Consider the following 9427-nt stretch of genomic DNA (forward strand, 5'->3'; position numbering starts at 1 on the left):
TTCCAATGTACTTCTTCCTTTTTCCCATATCTTTGCTTTGTGTCTATTTCCTCTGTATGTGTTAATTTTAAAATGGTAATAATTCTATGAACCTTAAGTTAGTGTTCAAGTGACTAACACACTTGTGATTCATGTATTGAATTTAAATTGGAGACAGTTTCAAATAACACTAGGTTTTACAGTATTCAAAGCACTTCACATTAAAAAAAAAAAAACTGGGGGGGAGAGAAGATGGCCGACGTAGGAGGAAGGCTGTGAGAGAGCATCCAGTGAAAGAGGGATAGAAAGTTACAGAAGCAGCAAAGTGGAACAGCAGGGAATCGCAGGGAGAGGTCCGTGAGGCTCCCTGGGACAGTGTGGAGCCAAAAAGATCCACACAACTCGGAAGAACAGCGAGAACGGAGCAGGGCAAAGGTAGAGAAACCGACATCCCACTCCAGACCTGCTGAGTCACTTTTGAAAGCGGCCTGACGGGAGACGCGGACAGCCCGGAGGCGGGGAGATCGGGCGGACCATCGCCGGCGGGAGGTGGAGGCAGACTGCAGCGGCCGGACGTTTGGTGAGCCGGGGGGTTGACGTGGTAGCCTCCGCATTCCTTGACCCCCTACTGAGGGTCCAGCCTCTGAGAACGCGGGGCAGAGAGACTGAAGCTGTCGGGTTTATGCCTTGGGAACTACGCACAGTGGTGTTGGTGGCTGAGGGGGCACCAGGAAGGCGCCTCGGATGTTCCTACACTGAGAGGGCCAGTGCGTCTCAGTGCGCAGAGGCTGCTGGTGAGGATCTGGAGTCCTCCACATCCTGCCTGGTGGAAGCGCGATAACATCGGGAAGACCCTGGTCGCTGCGCCGAGCGGACTAGGCGGCCCCGCCTGCAGCAGCCGAGCGGATTAGGCGGCCCCGCCTGCAGCAGCCGAGCGGACTAGGCGGCCCCGCCTGCAGCAGCCGCCTCCACAGCGCAGGTGTCAGATGTCAGGAGAGCTTTGAGACTTGGGAAGTGTAGCGCTGTGTGTCCCCGACACGCAGGTACCACTCCCATAGGGTGAACTGCTCACCCCTCGCCTCCCACCCCGCAGTTCTGAGCGTGGGCGACCCACCAGGAGAGCTCTGAAAACTCCTGCATCACACTGACACGGTGCGAACCTGCCGTGAAATAATAACAGGGCGCCTGGGCCACTCCCCCGCTAAGGGCCGGTGTGAGAGAGCCACACAGGAGCAGGGGCTCTGAACACCCACACACCACGAGTGGTGGATTCACTGCACAAGAGCCACGCCTGGAAAGTGCCTCACCCACAGTCCCGTGTGTGGGAGACGCACCAGGTGGGCTCTGAAAAACCTTGCAGTCCCTGACACGGAGAACGCAGGGAGAAAGCACATAAAACCTTCTAAGTCCTGTGGATTCCCGTGCAGGGGGCACACCCAGAGAGCGCCTCCATCCCTCCACGCCCTGGGGTGTCACACCTGTTGAAGAGGTGCCCAGAGTGTGCCTGGAATCCACTGGGCCCCCAAGGTGGTGCTCTTCAGCCCCGGGCCCTGAGAACGCACCAACGGTGCCTTGAAAATTACCACGCCCGGCAACACCACGCCTGCAGGCTCCAATCTCTACAGGAAAGCACCTGACAGCCCCTCAACACACGGGTTCATTTGCCCCACCAGAATACACCAACGCAATGGGAAAAACCACCAGAAAGAGCTGTGCTCCAGATGAAAGAGCCAGCACCCCACCAAACATGGGCCAAAAGCCATTATCAATATCGGCGATGCGAGATGAAGACATGGACGTGTTACCAGCAAAGGAATTGATGAAAATAATGCTAAAATTTCTCAGAGACGTGGACACAAAGCTGGAAGACTACCAGAACCGCATAATCACCGAAATACAACAAATCAAAACCAAACTGGATGCCCAAGAGAATAAGATTGAAAGCCTCATCAACAGAATAAATGCGGCAGAGGAAAGGATCTCTGAAACAGAAGACACACAAAATGAAAGTGCCCAGCGAATTAAACAGCTGGAGACAAACCTCAGCAAAACTAATAAAATGATGCAAGAGATGAAGGATTACCTTAGAAAACTGAATATTCGGATCATCGGCCTCCCTGAGGGAGTAGAAAGAGAATCTGGGATGCAAGCAGTGCTTGATGAAATTATACAGGAAAACTTCCAAAACACTTGGAACACGAATCCACCCCGCATACAGGATGGACAGAGAACTCCCAACAGACATGATCCAAAGAGATCCTCACCCAGACACACGGTGCTCAGGTTCTACTCCAATGAAGACAAAGAAGGAATCCTGAGACAAGCACGAAGTAGAGAAAAGATCACATACAGGGGAAAACCCATCAGAATCACTGCTGACTTCTCCGAAGAGACCCTACAAGCAAGGAGAGAATGGACAAAGATCTTCCAAGTCCTGAAACAAAACAACTGTCAACCAAAAATAATCTACCCAGCAAAGATCTCATTTGTATATGAGAACGAAATCAGATACTTCAATAGCAAAGAAAAACTAGAAGAATATGTCTACACAAAACCAGCTCTGCAAAGTCTCCTTAGAAATGCACTAGTCCCGGACAAAAAGGAGGCAAATCACAAACAAAGCTGGCAAATAAGAAGGTCTCCAAACTAAAAGCTGCACAAACAAGACAACTACATTGGCAACAACACACACACAACACAATCACATGGCAGGGCAAAATTGCAAACTCTCAATTTTAACTCTCAACACAAATGGTCTAAATTCACCAATCAAAAGACAGAGATTAATAGAATGGATCATCAAACAAGACCCAACCATCTGTTGCCTACAAGAAACGCATCTAACCAGAAAGGATGCAAAGAAACTGAAAGTGAAGGGATGGAAAAAGATATTTCACGCCAATAGACGAGAAAAAAAAGCTGGGGTAGCTATCCTAATTTCAGATGAAATAGATTTCATTCTAACTAATATCAAAAGAGACAGGGAAGGCCATTTTATACTGGTGAAAGGAATGATCCATCAAGAAGCAATCACCATCATTAATGTTTATGCACCGAATCTTAATGCACCTAGTTACGTAAAGCAATTACTTACAGACTTAAAGGAAGACATAGACACCCGCACAATTCTTGTAGGCGATCTCAACACACCTCTAACAACAATGGACCGGTCCACGAAACAAAAACTCAACAAAGAAACAACAGAGCTCACACAAACAATAGAACAACTAGACTTAGTAGACATATATAGAACTTTTTATCCTAAGGCCACAGACTATACATTCTTCTCAGCGGTGCATGGCACCTTCTCCAGAATCGATCACATGATAGGACATAAAGCGAATCTAAACAACTTCCAAAACATTAGTATCATACCATGTACCCTCTCAGACCACCATGGGATGAAACTGGAAATCAACAACTCAAAACTCCCCAGGAAGTATAGGCACTCTTGGAAATTGAACAATATGCTATTAAACGAACAATGGGTCAGAGAAGAAATTAAAGATGAGATCAAAAAATTCATGGAAACCAACGAAAACTCTGATACAACATTCCAAAACTTGTGGGACACCGCCAAAGCAGTGCTAAGAGGTAGATTCATTGCAATCGGAGCGCATGTCAAGGCCCAAGAAAGACGCCAAATACAGGAACTAACCACACACCTCCAGGATCTGGAAAAACAGCAGCAGAAGAGTCCCACGCACAATAGGAAACAAGAAATCATCAAAACAAGGGAGGAGATAAACCAAATAGAAATCAAAAAAACTATACATAAAATCAACAAATCAAAAAGTTGGTTTTTTGAGAAAATAAACAAAATAGACACTCCACTGGCCCGATTGACCAAAAAAAAAACAAGAGAAAGTGAGAATCAATAGCATTAAAGATGAAAAAGGCAACATAACAACAGACACTGCAATCATTAAGAAAATAATTAGAAATTACTACAAAGAACTGTACTCCCACAAATTTGAGGACCACCAAGAAATAGAAAAGTTCCTGGACTCCCACCACTTACCAAAACTCAGTCCGGAGGCAACTGCAGAATTAAATAAACCCATAACCGAGGTAGAGATTGAAACAGTCATCAAGGATCTCCCAACGAAAAAAAGCCCAGGCCCAGACGGCTTCACTACAGAATTCTACAAAACATTCCGAACAGAACTAACCCCAATCCTCTACAAGCTCTTCAAAACAATAGAGGAGGAAGCAACCCTCCCAAACTCATTCTATGAAGCCAACATCACCTTAATCCCAAAACCGGACAGAGAACCATCAGAGAAGGAAAACTACAGACCTATCTCTCTGATGAACATTGATGCTAAAATTCTCAACAAAATCCTAGCCAATAGAATTCAAAAAATCATCAGACAGATCATTCATCCGGATCAAGTAGGATTCATCCCTGGAATGCAGGGATGGTTCAACATTCGGAAATCCATAAATGTTATAAACCATATCCAAAAACTGCAAAACAAGAACCACATAATAGTTTCAATAGATGCAGAAAAAGCTTTCGACAAAATCCAACACCTCTTCATGCTAAAAACTCTAGCCAAAGTAGGCATAGATGGGAAAATCCACAACATAATTAAAGCAATTTATGAAAAACCCAACGCCAGTATCATACTGAATGGAGAAAAGCTAGAACCCTTCCCACTGAGATCTGGAACAAGACAAGGGTGCCCGCTATCACCACTGCTATTCAACATAGTCCTAGAGGTACTTGCAGAGGCCATAAGACAAGAAAAAGAAATCAAAGGCATACGTATAGGAAACGAAGAAGTCAAGCTTTCACTATATGCAGATGACATAATCCTATACATAGAAAAACCAGGAGAATCAATACAGAAACTGCTAGAACTTATACGAGAGTTTGGCAGAGTGGCGGGGTACAAAATTAACGAACGAAAATCAACAGCCATAGTGTACGCAAATAACACCAAGATGGAAGAAGATCTAACCAACAGGATACCATTCAAAATAGCAGAGAGAAGTATGAAGTATTTGGGAATAAATCTAACCAAAAGCGTAGGAGACCTATTCGAAGAAAACTACAAACTATTTAAAAAGGAAATTGAACAAGACCTCAAAAGATGGAATAACATCCCGTGCTCCTGGATAGGCAAAATCAATATCATTAAAATGTCTATACTACCACAAGCAATATACATTTTCAACGCAATTCCAGTCAAATTGCCCAAAACATTCTTCACGGAACTGGATACAATGATTCAAAAGTTCATCTGGAAACACAAAAAACCACGAATAGCTAGAACCATCCTGAAAAATAAGAGATTAGCAGGGGGAATCACAATCCCGGACCTCTGGACATACTATAGAGCAGTGGTTATCAAAACAGCCTGGTACTGGCACAAAGACAGAAAAGAAGATCAATGGAATAGAATAGAAGCACCAAAAGGGAACCCACACAAATACAGCCAATTAATCTTTGACAAAAAGACCAATGATAGCTCAAGCAAGTGGGAAGGCCTCTTTAGTAAATGTTGTTGGGACAACTGGCTGATAGCCTGTAGAAACAAAAGGATAGACCCACATCTATCACCATACACTAAGATCCAATCTACATGGATAAAAGACCTAAACCTACATCCAGAAACCTTCAAACTCTTGCAAGAAAATGTAGGAAATACACTGCAAGACCTAGGAGTAGGTTCCGACTTTCTAAGAAGGACACCAAAAGCAATAGCAGTTGAGAACAGAATAAACAAATGGGACCTCATCAAACTAAGAAGCTTCTGTACAGCAAGGGAAACAATCAACAAAGTAAAAAAGCAACCCACAGAGTGGGAGAAGATCTTTGCACACGATATAGGCGATAGGGGGCTAATTTCCAGGATATACAAAGAACTTCAAAACAACCAAAAAACCAAAACAAACAAGCCACTCAAGAAATGGGCAAGGGAAATGGGCAAACATTTCACAAAGGAGCAAGTCCAAATGGCAAACAAACATATGAAAAAATGTTCCAGCTCCCTAGCAATAAGGGAAATCCAAATTAAAACATCGATGAGGTACCACCTAACACCAGTAAGATTGGCCCACATAAACAAGAACACCAACGACGCTTGCTGGCGAGGATGCGGGGAAAAGGGAACCCTACTCCACTGCTGGTGGAGCTGCAAATTGGTACAGCCTTTATGGAAATCAGTCTGGAGAACACTCAAACAACTCGGAATCTGCATGCCATATGACCCAGCAATAGCACTCCTAGGAATATATCCAAAACACCTGTTTTACGACAAACCAACATGCATCCCCATGTTCATTGCAGCACAATCAGTAATTGCAAAAACATGGAAGCAACCGAAATGCCCATCAATAGAAGATTGGATAAGAAAGCTTTGGTTCATCTACTCCATGGAATACTACTCAGCTGTTAAAAAAAACAAAATGCAGTTCTTTGTGGCTAAATGGGCACAACTGGAAACTATAATGCTAAGGGAAATGAGTGAATCCCAAAAGATTAGATACCACATGTTCGCCTTGATTTAACCTGTAATTTATTGTTTGGTTGTTTGTTATTTTTTGAACGTGTCATTGATGCTGTCTCAACCCAGATGTTTCGAAGAATGGAACTTGCATTATTTTTAACATATTGTTTACCCAATACTATGTCAATTAATTCCATAATGTTGTATATTGATACTGAGGCCTTGTTGGGGCTTTTAACCGACCGGATCTTTACTCTGTTAGACCTATCTTCAGACCATAGAAGGTCTCCCCAGGAGGCCACTGAACTTATCTGGACAATAAGACGCTGAACTTTATGCTAGGCATGTGTTTGCAAGCAATGAATCTCAACTGAACTTGAACTATGGTTATGCAGCAAGGTGGAGGAATCCACCATGGGGGGAGGGGTATGGGGAGGGGTGGGGGGAATCCCCAGCGCCTATAAAACTGTACTACACAATACAGTGTAAGCAACAATAAAAAAAAAAAAAAAAAAAAAAAAAAAAAAAAAACTGTCCTTGCAGCCTTGCAGTATATCCAGGTGCACATGGAGGATACGGTAGACCATAGGAACCTGCAGACGATACCTAGTACCACCACAGAGGAGGAGGATGGAACACATCAATCAACTCCCCAGTCACATGTTGACAGTGAAAAGCTGGGAAAATGGAGACTCTGTGGTCAATTATATCAGCCAGTGGATTCTGGAGAGATTTCATCATGCTTGGAATGGAGGGATTGGCAGCAATTCAGAACTGTTGAAATATCAAAACAACTTGCAGTGCCCTTAGAGCCTGCCTACATTGGGCACCTTGGGATTGGGGTGAGAGGATGGGTGGGGCTTCTTCCTTTATCTCCCCCTCTACCCAATACAGACAAAAAAAAAAAGAAAGAAAAAGAAGAATGTGGAAACAACGGTCTTACCCACTTTGCTGTAGGCCTTGACCTACTTGAACTATAGACCTCTGTGCCCTAATCAACTATGTGAAGAATATCAAAATAAAATCATAATAATAATTCTTAAAAGTCCCTGATGCTATCTTCCACAATGAATAATAAGAAATGGAACAAAACAACAACAAAGAAAGAACCACTGGGTTATCAGGTTACATGGAAGACACGGAAGGCTGTAAAGACATGGAAACCTTGATTGCCAGCATATAAAGAAGCATTAAGCCAGCAACTAGCTCCCCTGGTTGGGAGGACTTCATTGTGCAAAGGTTACACTGGAGCATAGCAGCAGACTTCCACTGCTACAAGTGCTGGATTTATCAGCTGTTCTGCTGTTACCACAAGCTGGGAGCCAGAATGAGGATTTACCTGGAACCATTAGTACTTTTGCTTTAGAGACAGCACTGCTAAAACTCTTTCTCCCAGATTCTATAGTTCAAGTGGCTGCGGGATGGTGCCATATTAAGAATAAAACCACTTTAGAACACACACTGACTTAGAGGACAAGAATCTTTGTACATTCTCTCCTCCAAATATTCAGTAATCAGCACAAAACTCAATAGCTTCCCAAATCCAACTAGACGTAGCATTGCAAGTATGACCCAGTACTTGAGTCCATGAAGTGCCCTGAAATACAGGAGACAAATACGTTCAGTAGGAGAAAAACAATGCAGCATAATGCTGGTTGATATCCCCAAGACCTGAGGAACCGATATGCATGCCCTTGAACCTGGACCAATCCCTCCAATGCTCCTAATCTGATGTTGGAGGCATCCATATACATATTTCTGCAGTCCATACCCTCAGTCACTGCACACTTCAAATGTGTTCCCTTGGAGGGACCTAAAGACATTCCAATCATGAGCCTCACGGCCAACAGCACTGACCAATACATGTGTAAAAATGGATCTACCCTAGGGCACCTCTGTGATCATTGCTGGGGGTTCTAGCCAACAGCGAGGCTCATCTTGAAGGTAGCAGATGAAACATCCAATACACTCCCATTTCCTGGTGCAATTACTTGCCTGAGTGGTCATACAACCACCCCTACAAACACCTACATCAACTTTAGGTTTCTAATTTGTCTCTCTTTGGCCCTAGGAGCTCAACAGGCTCTACCACACAACACTGAATACATCAGGTCCAAACTCACTGATGAAAGCTAGAGAAGCTACAGACTACATTGTAGTACAAAGTGGAATCAGGATCAAGATTATTGCATCAACACCCTAAGAGAAAAATATCAGGAGAAAGCCATAGGCTATACTTTGGAAAACAGGACGTGAATATCATCTGCCACTTCCACAAATGCTATTGTAATCAAACAACAACATCCAAGAGAAGACACTGAGCTCTCCAGACAACTGACAAAATATTTAATAAGGAACTCAAAAGAATGATTAGAAGAATAAAATTAAATAAAAAATAAGTTGCAGAATCTAATAAAAAGCTTATTAATAACATAAAAGGGAAATTCGGTGTAGAAATCATAAAAAAGAATGAAAAAATCTTAAATTGGATTCAAGGTAAGCATCTCAGAAGTTATACACAAGTCAAGCTGCCATTCTCCTACACCTACAATGTCCGGGTATACTTAAATAGCAGAATGATGGAAATTTGATTGTTTATGAATTTGTTATCCCAATAACATAGGGAAATCAGTGCAGGGAAAGAAGGAGGAAAAATACCAGAGCCTTTGTACTCATACCATGAAACTAATCAATAAATTAATCAGAAAGGAAATAATAAAAAAAAGTTTGCAAATGTCTCCCTAAAATTTCAACTAATAATGACAGTAGCAATAATCAAAGCATTTTATTCAATAATGTGAATCCTGGCTATATGTTTAAAGAAATCAAAATCTGAGTTTGAAGGCAACTACACTGAAATATACCATCAAAGAAAGAAAAAAAATATTAAAATGGAAGAAGAAGGCTTCTATGATACCATTTAAACCTACTCTTCAAATTTGTGGACCCCCAGAAATGTAGAGAAGGAAAAAATCATAATGTAGAGGAGG

Source organism: Ochotona curzoniae, unplaced genomic scaffold (assembly GCF_017591425.1).
Source record: "Ochotona curzoniae isolate NIBS_2020 unplaced genomic scaffold, NIBS_Ocur_1.0 contig_2309, whole genome shotgun sequence".
Classification (NCBI taxonomy): Eukaryota; Metazoa; Chordata; class Mammalia; order Lagomorpha; family Ochotonidae; genus Ochotona; species Ochotona curzoniae.